Here is a 19,699-nt window from a genome sequence, read left to right as displayed (position 1 = left end):
ATGACTGCATCGTCTTTGGTAGCTGCAAGACATTGTACTACCGGTGTTGAGAGTTGGATAGAAAAAAGCTATCATATCAGATTTTCTCATTTGATTCTTATTGTCGTTCTTTTAGAAGTTATGTGTTATTGATGATGTTGGTTGTTGAATTAAACTCGAACTTGATTTACCCGGCTATGAGCTAAATCTCTTCAGCTCGGGATTGCTTTGTTGAACCCTTTATTTTCTATTAATGTTTTCAGTTTGAGTTGGAATTATTCTGCTATTTTATTCAATGGTATTTCCTGTTATATGCAGGTTGTGCATTGACGAATGTGCAACAGGTTATTAAAGTTAACTTAATTCTGATAGGGTTAGGTTAACTAGATAGACATTAGATAATATGAGTGAATGATAAATTATTTATTCACAACAACCTATAGACATAGAGTCTTGCCTCATACGAAAGAAGGTAGAAAATATTAGTGGTAACCGAACTCAAGTCTATAGATATATAGTGCTTTAGGGGAGGTAACCCAAGGTTTTGCTCTCGAAAGAAATAGACTGTTGTAGAAACCTTTCGAGCAGTAGAATGTTCAAGGCTTTGCTATGGCATTAATAGTTAGAGAAGGTAGATGCATCAGTAATCCCAACTGTCCTAATCAATATTGCAGTTCCTTAATCTTTTTTTCTGTAGTGTCTTTGTCGTGACATTCTTGTTTCATTTATTTGTTTTGTTTTGAACATTTTATATATAACCATTCTCCCATTTTGCCATTGCATTCTCACTGTTATTTTGCTTAACATTAATCAAACTTAACATTAATAACTCAACCAAATTATACCTATCTAGTCCCTGTGGAGACAATCTCACTTATCACATTATTACTTGTTTCGACGTGTATACTTGCACAATCTGCACATCATATTCACAAGCGGCAAGTTTTTGGCGCCATTGTCGGGGATGACAATTGGTGAAATTTGGTTTTGTTATTTTTATTTTATTTCATTAGTTTTAGCTAACTTAGTTGTATTTAATTTTTATAGATTTGCTATCAGTGCATGAGAAGAGGCATTCTTTTAGAAGAAGAGTATCCTTTTGACCTAGAGATCGAGAGAGCTTTGCTAAGAAGGAGAAGAGAATTATGTAATATGGCTAGGGAAGGGAGTGATCCATTAAATCCAAATAGCCGGGATGTTAATCTTCCTATTCATCGTGAGATAGATGACTGAGACAGGCCAATTCAAGAGCATGTCATTTCAATTTTAGATTACCTGAATCCAGGGATAGTAAGACCACACATAGAAGCTCAACATTTTGAGTTGAAACTGATAATGTTTCAAATGCTAAAAATTGTTGGACAATTTAGTGCGTCACCAACTGAAGATCCGAGACTACATTTGAGACTTTTTCTAGAGGTCTGTGACTCATTTAGACAATAAGGTGTTACTGAAGATGCCTTGTACCTTAAATTGTTCCTATACTCTTTGAGAGATCGTGTAAGAGTATGGCTTAATGCCTTACCATTGGGGCATCATAGAATGAACTATGCTAGAGGTTTTTTCTATGGTATAATCTGAAAAACATGAATGCCAAGCTCAGAAATGAAATAACATCTTTTCGATAATCAGAGGATGAAACGATGTACGAAGCCTAAGAAAGATTTAAGGAATTACTTAGAAAATGTCCAATGTATGGGTTCTAGCACTGGACTCAGATGGAGATGTTTTACAATGGGCTTAATGCACATACTAGAATGGTAGTCGATGCATCTTCCAATGGTAATTTGTTGGATAAATCCTATAACGAAGCATATGATATTTTGGAATAGATTGCCAACAATGATTATCAATATCCTACCATGCGAGTTGGGACTGGTAGGAAAGTTGCTCGCGCCATGGAGCTTGATGCAATCACTTTATTGACAACCCAAGTATCGTCTTTAGCTAATATGATCAAGAAAATGAAGAAGCCAATTGCATTCTAGGAGATGAAATTAACTAAGCTATCTTATGTTTATTATGGTGAAGATCTCGTGTTTGATGAATGCCCATCAAACCCAACATTTGTATACTACATGGGGAGTTTCAATCGAAGTAACAATCTCTACTCTAAGACTTACAATCCAGGGTGGAAACAACATCTTTGGTTGGAATAATCAAGGTATAGGGAATTCAAACAATGTTGTTAGACAGAATGCCAATAGGGTATTGCCTGGCTATAATCAACCCATGTCGCAAAAAAATGTCCAATAAGGTCAGGCGTCAACTTCTTCATCATCATCTATTGAAACTTTGCTAAAAGAATTTATGAACAAGAATGATACCATGATTCAGAGCCAAGCTGCATCCCTACGAGCCCTTGAGAATCAAGTGGGGCAGATAGTAAATGCTTTAAATTTGAGACAACAAGAAGCTCTGCTAAGTGATACTGAAAATTCGAGATCACAAGGGAAAGAGCATTGCAAGGCAATCACTCTCAGAAGTGGGACTCAGCTGAATAAAATTGTTAAAGATGCAACTGTAGAAAAGGACAAATTAGGTCTCAACTATGGAAAGAATTCAAAACAATTTGAATAGCACACCACAACTAAAAAGGCTAAACAGAAGACTATTACAACAAAATCAGATCATGTTGCCAATAAAAATGCCACAACAAAACAATATCAGCAACCTGAAGGATAGCCACCTCCACCTTTTCCTCAGTGATTCAACAATTGTAAACAAGATTTCCAGTACAAAAGATTTTCTAGATGTCCTGAAACAACTCCATATCATCATACTGTTGGTAGAAGCTTTGGAGAAAATGCCCAATTATGTGAAATTTATGAAAGATATACTATCAAAGAAGCGAAGATTAGGAGAATTTGAATATGTTGCTCTCACTGAGGGGTCCACGGTGATGTTGAAGAATAAATTGCCTCTAAAGTTGAAGGACCGAGGAATTTTTACTATCCCATATTCAATTGCAAATCATTATGTGATGTAGGAGCGAGCATCAATTTATTGCATATGTCTATCTTTAGGAAGATGGGAATCGGAAAAGCAAGACCTACTATGATCACGCTGCAGCTAGCTGATTGATCTTATGCACATCCAGAATGTAAAATGAGACGTGCTGGTAAGAGTAGATCAGTTTATTTTTGCTGTTGATTTCTTTATTTTAGAATGTGAAGCTGACAAAGATGTGTCGATTATTCTTGGAAGACCTTTTCTTGCTACAGGTAGAACTTTGATTAATGTGAAAAAAGGTGAACTGACCATGAGGATGAATGATTAGCAGATCAACTTTAATGTATTCGATGCCTGAAACGTGTTGATGAGAATGAGGAGTGCCACACCATTGGTTTGATAGAAATAGTAGTGTAGGAAAAGTTTGCAAAATTTTGCCACAACAATTCTGATAGTGATATAGATTCACTTGAGCTAAATGAAAGAAAGAATTTTGAAGAATTCAGTGAGTCTATGAAGGCAAAGCAGATTGTGGATAGACTAGGGAAAAAGCTTGAGTCCTTGGATTTACTAGCTCACACTATCAATCCTCCTAAATCATCTATAGAGGAACCTCCCACACTGGAGTTGAAGCCTTTTTCATTGCATTTGAAATGTGCTTACTTGGGAGACAACAACAGATTGCCAGTAGTTATTTATGCAGAATTGACACCTGATTAGGAGTCAAGTTGTTGGTAGTTCTCCGACGATATTAGAAGGCATTAAGATGGATAATTGCTGACATCAAGTGAATTAGCCCTGCTCTATGCATGCATAAAATTTTATTGAAGGATTGCCATGGAAATTCTATTAAACAGCAGAGAAGGTTAAATCCTATTATGAAGGAAGTTGTTAAGAACGAGATAATCAAGTGGCTTGATATCGATATTATCTACTCGATCTCAGACAGCTCTTGGGTGAGTCCTATACAGCGTGTGCCCAAGAAGGGAGGTGTTAAAGTGGTTAGTAATGATAACAACGAGCTTATACCAATTAGCCCTATCACGGGATGGAGAATGTGCATGGATGATCGCAAGCTCAACAAGGTAAGTCAGAAAGATAATTTTTCCTTACCTTTTATTGACCAAATGTTGGATAGATTAGCTAGGAAAGCCTTCTACTGTTACTTGGACGGATATTCAGGGTATAATCAATTTTTTATAGCTCCCAATGACTAGGAGAAGACAACTTTCACTTGTCCATAGGGTACTTTTGCTTTTAGACGAATGCCATTTGGGTTATGTAATGCCCCTATAACATTTCAGCGTTGTATGATGACAATATTCTTTGACATGGTGGAAAATTTTCTCAAAATCTTTATGGATGATTTCTCTGTCTTTGGAAATAACTTTGAGGGCTGTTTGAAAAATCTGGAATTGGTTCTTTGTCGCTGTGAAGAAACAAATCTTGTTTGGAATTTGGAAAAATGCCATTTCATGGTCTTTGAAGGCATTGTTCTGGGGCATAAAGTATTGTAGCAAGGGATTGAAGTTGACAAAGGAAAAATTAAGGTAATAGATATATTACAGTCTCCTACTATTGTCGTGGGTATTCAAAGTTTCTTAGGCCATGTGGGTTTTTACAAAAGATTCATTAAGGATTTCTAGAAGATATCTAAACCCTTATGTTCCTTGCTGGAGCAAAATAGATCTTTCAATTTTGATGAACCTTGTTTGATAGCTTTCGAGGAATTGAAGAAACCACTAGTAGCAGCACCAATTGTAATAGCCTCGAGTGGACATTGCCTTTTGAACTCATGTGTGACCCCAACAATTATGTTGGGGGAGTAGTGTTGGGGAAAATGAAAGACAAGGTATTTCATGCTATATATTATGAAAGCAAGACCCTGAGGGTTGTGTAGCTTAACTACACCACCACTAAAAATGAGTTATTGGTTGTAGTATTCGTGTTCGATAAATTCCAATCTTATTTAGTTGGTACCAAGGTCACAGACCACTCTGCTATTAAGTATTTGATACTAAGAAATATGCCAAGCCAAGATTGATTCCGTAGATAGTCTTGCTACAGGAGTTTGATTTAAAAATTTGAGATAGAAAAGAAACTGAATATCAAGTAGCTGTCACTTGTCAAGATTAGAAGTTGGAAATGAATATGTAATGTCAAACTTATTAAGAAGGACTTCCCAGAAAAGCAACTGTTAGTTGCCATGGCATTACCTTGGTATGCCAATATAGTGAACTTCTTAGTAAGTGGTTTGATGCCACCTGATCTCAACAACCAAAGAATACAGAAATTCCTCCATGATGCCAAACATTATTTTTGGGATGACCTTCCTATTCAAGCATTATGCTGATTAGGTAATTATGAAATGTGTCCCTGATGACGAAATACACAACATCCTGCAATATTTTCATTTAGCTCCTTATGGAGGGCATTTTGGAGGAGTCAGAACAACATCTAAGGTACTTCAATCTAATTTTTATTTGCCGAATTTGTTCAAGGATGCCTATGAATTTTATAAGTCATATAATCGTTGTCAGAGGATTGGAAATATATCTAGGAAACATGAAATGCTGACGAAAAATATTTTAGAGATTGAATTTTTTGATGTGTGGGGGATAGGCTTTATGGGTCCATTTCCACCGTCATTTGGAAATTTATACATATTGGTGGCAGTCCATTATGTCTTAAAATGGATAGAAGCCACAACTTTACCTATTAATTATGCCAAGTCTGTGCTAAATTTTTTGCACAAGAACATCTTTACAAGATTTGGTACACCTTGAGCTATTATCAGTGATGAGGGATCTCACCTTGATTGAAGCTAGTTGTTAATGCTTTACAACAATATGGTGTAAAACAAAAGATTACCATGGCATATCATCCAAAAATGAATGGGGAAGCAAAAATTTCCAACAGAGAAATTAACAGATTAGAGAGAAGGTTGTTAACCCAAATCGTAAGGACTGGTTCTTAAGATTGGACAAAGCCTTATAAGTCTATCACACTACTTATAAAACTCCATTAGGAATGTCACCATTCAAGCTTGTCTACGAAAAACCTTGCCATTTTCCAACTGAGTTAAAGCATAGGCCATATTGGGCTATGAAACAATTAAACATGGATTGGGAAGCTGTTGGCAATAGAAGATTTACTGAAGTTAAATGAAATGGGAGAATTTAGGGGACAAGCATATGAGAATGCTAAATTATATAAGGAGAAGACTAAGGGTCGGCATGATAAGAGGATTATGCCACGTCAATTTGAACCAATACAATAGGTGTTGTTATTCAACTCAAGGTTAAAGTTGTTTCCTGGAAAACTGAAATCCCGATGGACAGGCCCCTTTGAAGTAACCCAAGTATACCCTAATGGAGCTATTGATGTAAAGGATATGAAAATGGGGGTGACATTTAAAGTTAATGGCCAGCGCTTGAAGCACTATTGGGGTGCTCATGTGAATCGGGACAAACAGTCCATTGACTTCCAAGATGTTTAACCTCAGCATCTCGATAATTTTGTTCATTTTTTCTATTTTTAAATTTCTCCTAGCTCTCTCATTTAATTTGTTTAATAATTTTTGTTAACGTTGCAGTGTAGGTATGAATTTCTATTTCCTTGATGACAGTAGAGAGGTTGGGCTCTCTACAAACCAAGTTGTCCCAACGGAAATTGTTACTCAAACATTAGGCCTTCATTCTTTTTCAATTTCCTTCCAATTCCCATCACACCCACGTTAGGCCATAATTACCACCTATCCTATCACCTACGTCACACCCCAATTACAACTTATGTAACACCCCTAACCCGTATCCGTTGCTAGAATAGGATTACGAAGCATTATCGAAAGTTACATTTCAAAATTATAAAAAATATAAATCATTTACTTCACAACATCAATCGTAGCAAATTCCATCAATAAAATACATATTGTCCCTTATACGAGCCCTCAAGGCCCTAAAAACACATTAGAAACAAATGGGGACAAAATTGGAAACATATAGAATGTTTAGGGAAAAGATGAAAATTTTCAAACAGCAGGGGTCACACGACCGTGTGGCCAGGCCGTATGGACATTCAAAGTAGGGACACACGGTCGTGTTCTAGCCTGTGTCCGTGCCCATTAACTCTCTGACTTGGTTCACACATCCAAGCCACACGCTCATGTGCCAGGCCATGCAACTCTTGAAATGCAACCTTTAAAAACCTATAGGGGACACACGGTCGTGACGCATGGCCGTGTGTCACACACGGCTGAGGCACATGCCCATCTCTTAGGCCGTATGGTTGAAAAATTGGCCATTTTCAAGCCATTTCAACATCCAAAACTTGGTCACTTATACAAGCCAAATGCAGCTATTTTCATGCAGCCATATTATACCTAACTCATGCATATTCAAGCTAGATCAGTATTTAATCATACAATAAATGCCTAAAAGGCACTTCAATCACAACAATCAAACTTGATTATATATTTGCTAAGTTTAGCAACAAATCAACCAATCATTGGAACTAATTCTGAACCAGCATTTACCACAATGTTAAAATACCAATCTTACTCAATTATACCAATTTCACCATTCAACAACTATCATTAGTAAACCTTAGTAATCTTGGCCTTATGCCAAACACGCCAATACCAAATTAGCCATTTATCTACACAATACTCACTACCTATTTCCATATCGAGCCATACCTCAATGACAACCTTCAAGCATATCAAAACAACATTTCATAGCATGCATTTAACTTAACATCCCATCCTCCACCATTTAAGCACCAAAATGCCAAAATGCCAACAATTATAACATCAAATTTACATGCCAACATAAAAAACTATTCATCAATCAAACACCCAAATTTACAAGTCATATATGAAATGACCATTTCATCAAACACTAAACACCTATACATGCCATTATAACCATGACTCAAAATCATCAAAATCTATCGATATAGCTGATGGATAGTGTGATGGATATCTGACTAGCTTCCAACCCGATCGAGTTTCTGATAATCTGTAAGGTAAAAGAGAAACTACATAAGCAATGAATGCTTATTAAGCTTGTATAAACCATAAGGATAATATTACATTTACATAATGAAATTTATAGGTTCAGTACAAGCCTATACCAATGCCTCAAGATTTATCCAATCATAATTATCATCTCACAATTGAATAAGTTCATTAATGTCGCATAATTATTAATGATTCATAACATGATAGGATTTCATGAAACATAATATATAATCATCAACCTTTCTATAAGATTATATATCTTTCTATTTACTTTCTTTGCATTCCGTTCCCAATACTTATCATAAGCCTAAACAACATTATCAATTCTCGACTTTGTGTATTTATCCATGATATAGGTATATTCACCCATAGCATAAGCAATTTGCTCACATATAAATCCATCATTTATCACATTAGACCTTTTATAACATCATAATACATCCCAATTGCGTACTTACCGTTTCATTTCCTTTTCTTACGTGTTTCGTATGCAAATTACAAGCATAATCATAAACATCAATTATATCCACAAGCTTGGCATAAGCCCTAGCACATCTACAACACATGTTAGTTCATTTAAACATGATTCATATGAATTTGACTTGGATAAACATTATACTTGAGTATGATTCAATTGGATTTATCATCCATCACAACATATCATGTTTTTCCATGTATCACCATTCCATTGAGTTTCATATAAACATGCCTTAGTTCTTATTGAACACTTACCATTTCATTTGCATACACATAAGACATAAACATAACATTTACCATAGCCACAGACTAGTGATTAAACACATATACCTTTTCATATTTTTCGTAGTGAAGTCAATCAGAATCCTTACCAGAGCTCACATAAAGTGTCCTAAACGATGGTTGTAACTGTCCATTTTCATATTTGATGGTCAAAACCATCCCTTTTCATTAATCGATGCTTGTCACCATCCCTTTCCATAATCGATAGCCGATGCTATCCCTTTTCATTGGTCGATGATCGCCGACATGCCGTTGAATTTTCATCATTTTTTAACAAGATAAATTGCATAATAACATGTATATAATGATTCAATTACAATAGGTTCACATACTAACATTCAATTTAATCAACATTTTACAAAATTCAGTTCAAACGAACTTACCTGGCTAAAATGCAGACATATCAAATTACAAGGGCTTTTTAGTAATTTTCCATTCTCCTTGATTTTGCACTCGATCTTGATCGAAATTAATAATTTTATTCAATATATTAATTTAGACATTAAAACAATGTATTTTATGATATTTATTAATTTTTGACATTTTTAAAAATTGCCCTTAAAGTTTTACTTTTATTTAACTTAGTCCCTAAGCCCAAAACATTCAAATTAACCATTTTTAATGCCGGTTTATAATAGCAAAATATTCACGGCACCCATATCAACCCATAATTGCAATAATTTCACATCAAATCCTTAAAATTTTACTATTTTAACAATTTAGTCCCTAATCAAAAAATTCATCAAAAATCACTTAACAGAATACTTTTAATTATCAATAAACATTCTAAATTCATCATCTAACATAAAAAATCACAAGATTCATCAATGAAAACAATCAAAATCTTTAGCAATTTCAAAATCGAAGGTACAAGTTAGTTGGACCTAGTTGCAACGATCTGAAAAACATAAAAATTAAAAGAAATAGGGCTAAAATGGACTTACATGCACCATCCAAAGCAAGATCGAAGCTTAAAGCTTCTCCCCTTCTTTTTCCATGGCAACCTTCGATGGTGAAGAACAAATAGGGAAGAAAACATTTGTTTTCTTTATTTTATTTTATTAAATAAATAACATATAAAACATTATAATCAAAAGAAATTAAGCATCCAACCACCCCACAATCTTTAGGATGGCTAATTTACTCAATAAGGCCCTCCAATCATAATTCTTTAAGTAATTAACACATTTAAACAATAGTGATTGACTTTTTCAATTTTTACAATTTAGTCATTTTTGCTTAATTAACTAACGAAACATTAATATTTTTCAACGAAACTTTAATACCACCTTAATGAAACTTCATAAATATTTATATAAATATTTTTGGCTCAGTTTATTGAAATGAGGTCTCAATACCTAATTTTCTAAAACTACTTGACCTCAGGGTCATACCACTCGGACTTAATAAATCGCTTAAATAACATAAATTATCAAATCAAAAACCTTTTCAAAGTCACAATTAACTTGTAAATATTAAATAGTAATATTTACGAACTTACTCATCGAATTTGGTGGCCTCGAGGCCACTGTTTTTGACACCATTAAAAAACAGGTTGTTACAACTTACGTTGCCTCATTACTTCTACCTTTACCCTAATCTCATCATTTTTCCTCACAGTTACCCTAACTCTTTTATCTCTCAAAACTACTTGTGCCCCTTCAACAGCTACAATTTTCCTCTTTCTCTTTTAAATCAACATTGTTCCTAACCCGTAACAACGACTAGATAAATTATCCCCCAAACAACTACTGTACCACCACGAATGTTCTTCAATGCTGCGGTAGAGGAGAAGTATTAGAGCAATATATCCAAGAGACCATTTTTCCTCGAAAAAGGATTTCTTTTCAAAAATGAACCTTTTATGGGGTGTGACGTTTCCATCTTGTCTGTGGTAGAAAAACATGGTTGGAAAATCTATTGCTTGCATCTTGAGGGTGTTTCAACTAAGCTTGTTCATGAGTTTTACGTTCACACCACTTCACCCAATAACACTTTCATATATGTTTGAGAACCATCAGTGTTGTTTGATGAGGACAGCATCAATGCTCAATATGGGATCTCTGATGTATAAGACGAGCATTCTCAATTCGCTGCAACCATCACCTCTGATAGGTTGAATTAGGTCCTGCAAGACTTTTGTGTTGAGGGAACTCAGTGGACAGTATCTAGGCAAGATTGTTTCACAGTTGAAAGGGAATCTTTAAAGCCCAGTTGTAAAGTTTGGTATCATTTCTTAAATACGCGATAAATCCCATTTACCCATAACTCTACAGTCTCTAAAGAGTAGATGTTGTTGCTTTAGTCCATAATGATGGGCAGAAAGATTAATGTGGGAAAAATAATCTTAAATGAAGTCCATCGTTGTGTGTTGAAAAATGCAGGGAGTGTAATAGTTCATTTTTATTGAAATCAGAATAGTAGTTTTAGGACCATAAATCTGATGTTCAAAAAATATTTTATTAATATTTTAAGGTCTACAAGATGTTAGTAGTGTCATATAAAAATTTGGTTAAGAAATTTTATCGTTTGCATGCTTAATTTGATAAAAAAAATAACTAAATTGCATAAAGTGTAAAATTTGAGTTCTATAAGTACAAAGTGTCAAATTGCTATGAATTTTGAATGTGGGTGCCCTTAAATGGTAACTAGACCATTAACATTATTAGTGGAAAAATATGGACACTTATATGATGGTTTTAAAAGTTATTACTTAAGGTTAAATATGTAAATTTGTAAATAAATGCAATTAAACTAAAATGAAAGACAAATGTCTCGTCTTTCTAACTCATCTTCAACCAAAACTAAAGAAGGAAAAACTCCTTTGTTGTGCTCTTAAAGGTTTGACCATAGTATCCTTGCATGTAAGTGATATTTTGTTTTGTTTTTAATGATTTCTATGTTTTCAGGATCGTTGTAGCTTAATTAATCTAGCCGAGGGACTATTTTAAAAAACTTTTGAATGTTTAGGGTTTTACCTTGAATGTGTTTTAGTTGTTTGTGATGTTTAATGGAAGAAAATGAATCTTTATTGTTAGATAAATAACTTTTGTTAAGTGATTTTTAATAAATTTGTCAATTAGGGATTAAATTAAAAAATGTAAAATATTCATGGTGTAATTTGTAAATTAATGAAATGTTTGGGCTGCTATAAGCTTGTATTATATTCGACTAGGCTTGGATATGGATGAAGTTCCATGAATTTCATTGTACGATCTTAAGGACTAAGTTGTAAAGAAATCAAAAGTATAGGGGCAAACTTATAATTTTGCTAAAATGTGAATTTGAGTTAAATTGAGTGGAAGGATTATTCAATTGAGCTAAATTTATTCATTTAGATCAAGATAAACCACATACGGCTTTAGATCAAGGCAAAGAAAAAGCTTTGGATTAGTTAACTCCATTTTCTACGTTTATCGTCGAGGTAAGTTCGTACATTTAAGTTTTGTTTTCATTTCATGATTTGAATGCTCTTATTGTATAATACTAAATTGACTGTTGACGGAAAAATCCAATAGCATAACGGGAATCACTGAGGAACGAAAAGGGATAGCTTTGGCTATCAAATACGAAAAGAGATAGCTTCGGCTATTGGTTACGAAAAGGGATGGTGACAACCATCCACAGACCATCTAGCTATGAAAAGGATGGCTTCGGCTATCGATTTATGAAAAGGGATAGCTTCGACTATCAAAGTATGAAAAGGGATGGTGATGACCATCGAACAATGAAAAGGGATGGTGACAACCATGAAAGTATGAAAAGGGATAGCTTCGGGTGTCGAACTATGAAAAGAGATAAATTCAGTTATTGAATTGCAAAAAGGGAGGTATCAACCATCGTATTATTACCTCGTGTGAGCTTCGATAAGAGCTTTCAATGTAAATTACATTAGTTTGATGAAAGGTAGGTAGTGTGTACCTTATGAAAATTGAAAGTATGAATATACATATATAAGTATTTGAGTTAGTTATTCTCATGTTGGATTGGATGATACCTATTTTCTGATTGCATATTATATTGGCAAGGTTAGATGGTATTTGTTATGAACTTACTAAGCAAGATATGCTTACTTTGTGCTTATTTTTCTATGTTTTGTAGTTAATTGGAAACTTGTCCGGGTTGGAAAGTCATCGAAGATCTATCTAACGACTCTTTCGGTACTTATGAATGTTTAATTTTGGTCATAATGGCATGTATAGGTATTTTGGCTAATGTTGGCCATTATTTTTGGTTGTTGAAATGACCATTTGGTTTGGCTTGAATCATGCCATTTTTTTGGTGTAATAGATATAGTTTTGGCATGTAAACATTAGCTTAAGAATGGTTGATGTTTGGCTTCTTATATTTGAAAGATGGTTAAAGGTATGATATGGTAAATATGCATATGGTAGGTGTCTTATGAGCTATGTGAATGTGGTGATTTGGCACATTAGTTATAATTGAATTATATGACTACTTTGAGCTAAATCTTGAATGGATTATTTAGTACCTATTTGGTATGTTTTTGGTTGGGAAAACAAATGGTACAATATGGTATAAACTTGTTTAAGCATTAGTTAAACAATTAACCAATTTGTGTTTATATTGGTACATGTTTTAAATGTTGTTATTTGAGGTAGCATTGGGCATATTGGTTGTATGAAATTATATCATTTTTATATAGTTTAATTATGTAAAATTTTGGTGCCTTGTTATGGCTTGTGCACATGTGTAATTTTGGTTGTAGATACATGCATATTTGGGTGAGAAAAATGGCCTATTTTCGTCCACATGGGCAGAGACATGAGAATGTGTCTTAGTCGTGTGTGAAACACGGCCGTGTTTCCTTTATAGCTTTCGAAGAGTTGCAAGTCAGGATGTTACACGGCCTAGCACACAGCCTAGTACATAGGCGTGTGAGGTTATTTCGAAGTGTACACGGCCTGGCACACGGGGGTGTGGCTTGGCCGTGTGACCCAAGTCAATGAGTTATACGAGCATAGAGAGAAGTTAGGACATGGCCATCTGTCCCTACTTCGAATGCCCACACGCCTAGACACACGGCCGTGTGACCCCTACAACTTGAAAATGTTTATCATTTTCCAAAAAATTCTATAAGTTTACGATTTAGTCCCGACTTGTTTCTAACGCGTATTTATGGCCTCGAGGGCTCGTTTAAGGGAGAAATGTATGTTTTGAATTGGTTTTGATGTATTTACTGATATGACCTAAATATTTCAAAATTTATGTCCGTTTGATTTTAAAACTTTGGTAATGCTCTGTAACCCTGTTCCAACAACGGATATAGGTTAGGGGTGTTACATTTATTGGTATCAGAGCTACAGTTTAGTCGATTATCGAACTAAACGTGGCATGTACGTGTCTAGCTATACTTGCCATTATATAACCTGTGATAGTGTGATATCTCCTAATTGTTTTAAAATATATTTTCATATAGTACTGACATCCAATCGAGTTTACTCCAACGAAGTTGAAAGTAATGCCCAAGCCTTTATTCTAGGAGTAGCGTCAAGTGGTTCGAGGCCCCGTATCTAAGGGCCAGATAGGAGAAGCTAAGGAAGCTTTCTTACAAATGATGAGTGAATGGTTTACCGAGTTCGTATGGATGAGCCCAGCAGATCAACGACCTCCACCCCTATTTTTTTCTCAATCAGTTCCCGTTGTTTCTCAAGGCATGGAAATAGTGCGAACTAATAAGCCGCTAGTCGACAAAATTTGCAAATATGGGGTTGAAGAATTTCGAGCTACAGTCGATGATGATCCTGAGGGAGCTGAGTTTTGGTTAGAGAATACTATCCGAGTATTTGACGAGTTGTCTTGTACACTAGCTGCATGTGCAAAGTGTGCAGTATCTCTACTAAAAGATTTGACTTATCAATGGTAGAACAAGTTGACTTTTGTGGTGCCAAGAGAGCAGATCACTTGGTAATTCTTTCAAACCGAGTTCCAAAAGAAATATATAAGTCAAAGATTCCTTGATCAGAAGCGAAACGAATTTCTTGAGCTTAAGCAGGGCCGTATGACAGTGTCTGAGTATGAACGAGAGTTTGTTCAATTGAGTAAATATGCTCGAGAGTGCATTCTGATTGAGATTGTAATGTGTAAGCGGTTTGAAGATGGATTACATGAGGATATAAAGCTCTTAGTCGCGATTCTTGAGCTGAAAGAATTCGTTGTTGTAGTTGACAGATCACATAACGCTGAGGAGCTTAGAAAAGAGAAAACAAAAGCCGATTTTGAAGCTAGAGATTCACGAAAAAGGTCACCCAGAAATTCATATCAATCACACTCAAAGAGATCAAAGGAATACCATAACCGTTCAATTGCTTCAATGGGTTATTCTAATAGAGATCAAGGCAAACATTATGCAGGTTCTAAGATGCAAGCTACGTTTGTGGCTAGCGGAGTTAGTGTTAAGGATAATAAACCTGATTGTCAATGGTGTGGACGTCGATATTTTGGCGAGTGCAGAGCCAAAGACAGGGCGTGTTTCAATTGTGGTTTATTTCAACATTTTATTCTTGATTTCCCAGAAATATCTGAGAAAGAAAAGGTTCAAAATGTGCGACCCAGTAACACTGCCACGAGGGGTAGACCACCTCGTAACCCTGGAAACACGAGTTGTTGCCATGGTGGAATAAAAAACTAGTATGAGATCTGAAGCACGAGCACCAGCTAGGGCTTACGCTATTCGCACACGAGAGGAAGCTTCTGCGCCAGATGTTATTACAAGTACTTTCTCTATTTTTTATACTAATGTGATTGCCTTGATTGATCCGGGATCAACCCACTCGTTCGTATGCAAGAATTTAGTGTCTAGGAAGAATTTATCTGTTGACTCCACTGAATTCGTGGTAAAAGTGTTGACCCTCCTAGGTCAGCATGTATTAGTTGATAAAGTTTGCAAGAACTATCCGTTAATGACTTGGGGTTACAATTTTTTGACTAATTTGATGTTGTTGCCATTTAATGAGTTTGATGTGATTTTGGGCATGGATTGGTTAACTCTACATGACACTTTTGTAATTTGTAGACGAAAGCTTATTGTATTGAAATGTCAGAATGGTGAGATGCTTTGTATTGAATCAAATGGTGTGAGTGGGTTGTCTATGGTTATTTCAGCTATGTCAACGCAGAAATTTGTGAGGAAAGGTTGCAATGCTTACCTTACATGTGTTAGATACTAAACTATCTGAATCTAAGCTTGACTCAGTGCCGGTGGTTTGCGAGTATCCTGATGTGTTTCTAGAGGAGTTACCTAGATTGCTGCCAATCAGAAAACTTGAGTTTGCTATTGAACTAGTATCGAGAACATCACCGATCTCGATAGCACCGTACAGAATGGCTCCTACTGAGTTGAAAGAGTTAAAAGCACAGTTACAAGAATTGACAGATAGGGGTTTTGCTCGACTTAGCTTTTCACCTTGGGGTGTATCGATTGTGTTCGTTAAGAAAAAGGATGGATTGATGAGATTATGTATTGACTACCGTAAGCTTAACAAGGTTACAATCAAGAACAAATACCATTACCTCGAATTGATGATCTATTCGATTAGTTGAAAAGTGCCACAGTATTTTCGAAGATTGATATTCGTTTTGGCTATTATCAGCTTCGAGTCAAATATTCTACCGAAAATTGCATTTAGAACTAGGCACAGACACTATGAATTTCTTGTGATGCCGTTTGGTTTAACTAATGCACCTACACTATTTATGGATTTGATGAATATAATTTTCAGATTGTATTTAGACAGATTTGTAGTGGTACTTATTGACGACATTTTGATCTATTCTCGAGACGAGTCCGAGCATGATGAGCACTTGAGAATTGTTTTGCAAACCCTACGAGATAAACAACTATTTACTAAATTTAGAAAATACGAGTTTTGGTCTTGAGAGGTCGGTTTTTTGGGACACATAGTATCGGTTGAAGGCATCAGAGTTGATCCGAGTAAAATTTCTACAGTTGTTGACTGGAAACCGCCGAGAATCGTATCTAAAGTTATAAGTTTCCTGGGATTAGCTAGTTATTACAAAAGATTCGTAAAAGGGTTTTCAATGATAGCTACACCGATGACACGACTTTTACAGAAAGGTGTAAAGTTTGAATGGTCCAAGAAATGTTAGAAAGTTTCGATCAATTGAAAGCACTGTTGCCTAGGCACCAGTTCTGGTTCAGCCTGAATCGAGTAAAGAATTTGTGATTTTTTGCTATGCATCATTAAATGGTTTAGGTTGTGTTTTGATGCAGGAAGGTAATGTGATAGCTTATGCTTCCCAACAGTTAAAGCTGCACGAAAAGAACTATCCAACCCATGACCTAGAGTTACCAGCTATTGTGTTTGTGCTAAAAATTTGGCTACATCATTTATTCGGTGAAGAATGTCATATATTTACCGATCACAAGGGTTTGAAGTATCTAATTTCGCAGAAAGATTTAAATCTGAGATAGCGCAGATGGCTCAAGTTGTTAAAAAATTATGAGTCGATCATCGATTATCATCCGGAGAAAGCAAACGTAGTTGCTGATGCTTTAAGTAGAAAGTCTTTGCTTGCTGCGCGAGTGATGAATACGCGATTGACATTATCTGACAATGGCTTGATCTTAGCTGAGTTGAAAGCTAGACCGATGTTTTTACAGCACATCTGTGAAGCTTAAAAGTGTGATGACAAGTTGCAAGCTAAATAAGCACGGAGTGAGTTGACTTCTGATTCAGAATTTTAGATAGGACTTGATGATTGTTTATTGTTCAAAGGTAGAATTTATGTACCGAAGAATCCAGAGCTCATTCAAAGAATCTTACACGAAGCTCATAATTGTAGCTTGTCTATTCATTCGGGAAGTAATAAGATGTACGATGATTTGAAGCAGATATATTGGTGGTAGGGAATGAAACACGAAATTTCTGACTTTGTATCTAGATGTTTAGTATGTCAACAATTAAAAGCTAAACATTAGGTACCTTCGGGATTGTTACAGCCAGTGATGATAGCAGAATGGAAATGAGATCGAGTTACTATGGACGTCGTATCGGGTTTACCCCTATCTCCGAGAATGAAAGATGCAATTTGGGTTGTTATTGATCGTTTGATGAGGATTGCACATTTTATTTCGATACGTACAAATTAATCCCTTGAGAGATTAGCTAATTTATACATTTATGAGATTGTCAAGTTACACAGGGTACCAGTTTCCATCATTTTGGATAGAGATCTGTGGTTTACGTTACGGTTCTGGAAAAAGTTACAAAAATCTATTAGTACGCGGTTGCATTTTAGCACTGTATTTCATCCTCAGATTGATGGTCAGTGTGAGCGAGTAATTTTGATACTCAAGGATATTCTCCGTTGTTGCGTATTAGAGTTTAAAGGAAGTTGGGAAAATATTTTCCGTTGGTTGAATTCACGTACAACATCAGTTTTTAATCGAACATTAAGATGGCACAGTATGAGGATTTGTATTGTCGTAACTGCTAAACTCCGTTATACTAGACCAAGCTTAGTAAGAGGAAGATACACAAGGTTGATTTGATTCGCGAGACTGAAGAAAAAGTGAGAGTGATCTGAGATAGTTTTGACACAGTATTCTTAAAAGTATCACCCAGGGAAGAAAGTTTTACGGTTCGGTCGCAAAGGAAAGCTAAGTCCGCGATTTATCGGACCGTAAGAGATTAGTGAAAGAATCAACCTGTTGCGTATTTATTAGATTTACCGTCAGAACTAGAAAAGATTCATAATGTCTTCCACGTATCTATGTTATGATGGTACCGATTTGACCCTTCACATATTATCACCCTGACAGATATTGAGATTTGGCCTGATATGTTGTATAGTGAGGAACCTATCAGAATTTTGGCACGAGTGGTGAAAAAATTAAGAAACAAGAACATAGCTTTAGTAAAAGTTCTCTGGCAACGACACAAAATATAAGAAACCACCTAGAAACCCAAGGAAGCTATGAGAAAGCGATATTCAAACCTCTGTTCTTGTAAGAATTTTTGGGGATGAAAATCCCTTTAGGGGGAGACTTGTAACAACCCGTTTTTAGTGAATCAGAATTGTGGTTTCAGGACCATAAATCTGACATTGAAATAATTATTTTATCAATATTTTATGGTCTACAGCATGCTAGTAGTGTCCTATAAAAATTTGGTTAAGAAATTTTATCGTTTACAGCTTAATTTGATAAAAAAGGACTAAATTTCATAACGTGTAAAATTTCAGTTCTATAAGTAAAAAGTGTCAAATTGCTATGAATTTTGAATGTGGGTGGCCTTAAATGGTAATTAGACCATTAACATTATGAGCAGAAAAATATGGACACTTATATCATGGTTTTCAAAGTTATTACTTAAGGTTAAAATGTAAATTAGTAAATAAATGCAATTAAACTAAAATGAAAGACAAATGTATCATCTTTCTAACTCATCTTCAACCGATAATAAAGAAGGAAAAACTCCATTGTTGTGATCTTGAAGAATCGACAATAGTATCCTTGCATGTAAGTATTTTTTGTTTTTATTTTAATGATTTCTATGTTTTCGGGATCGTTGTAGCTTAACCTAGCTAGCCTAGGAACTAATTTACAAAAAATTTAGGGTTTTAGCATGAATGTGTTTTAGTTTTTTGTTATGTTTAATGGAAGAAAATGAATCCTTGTTACATAAATAAGTTTTGTTAAGTGATTTTGATAAATTTATCAATTAGGGTTAAATTAAAAATGTAAAATATTCATGGAGTAATTTCTTAAATTAATGAAATGTGTGTGCTGTTATAAGCTTGTATTATATTCGGCTAGGCTTGGGTAGGGATGAAATTGCATGAATTTCATTTTACGAGCTTAAGGACTAAGTTGTAAAGAAACCAAAAGTATAAAGGCAAAATTATAATTTTGCTAAAATATGAATTTGAGTTAAACTGAGTGGAATGATTATTGAATTGAGCTTAATTTATTCATTTAGATCAAGATAAACCACGTACAGCTTT

At 35.1% G+C, this 19,699-nt stretch overlaps 1 non-coding gene across 1 annotated transcript; it reads right to left on the bottom strand.

The window, feature by feature from the left end:
* Positions 1–1,574: 1,574 nt before the first annotated feature.
* Positions 1,575–1,681, bottom strand: LOC128042119 (small nucleolar RNA R71). Its single transcript, XR_008197325.1, has one exon. It is a non-coding gene; the product is annotated as a small nucleolar RNA R71 (small nucleolar RNA).
* Positions 1,682–19,699: the final 18,018 nt, after the last annotated feature.

Source organism: Gossypium raimondii, chromosome 6 (genome assembly GCF_025698545.1).
Source record: "Gossypium raimondii isolate GPD5lz chromosome 6, ASM2569854v1, whole genome shotgun sequence".
NCBI lineage: Eukaryota > Viridiplantae > Streptophyta > Magnoliopsida > Malvales > Malvaceae > Gossypium > Gossypium raimondii.
Note: the sequence above shows the minus strand (reverse complement) of the source record. Positions and strands in the feature narration are given on the sequence as shown.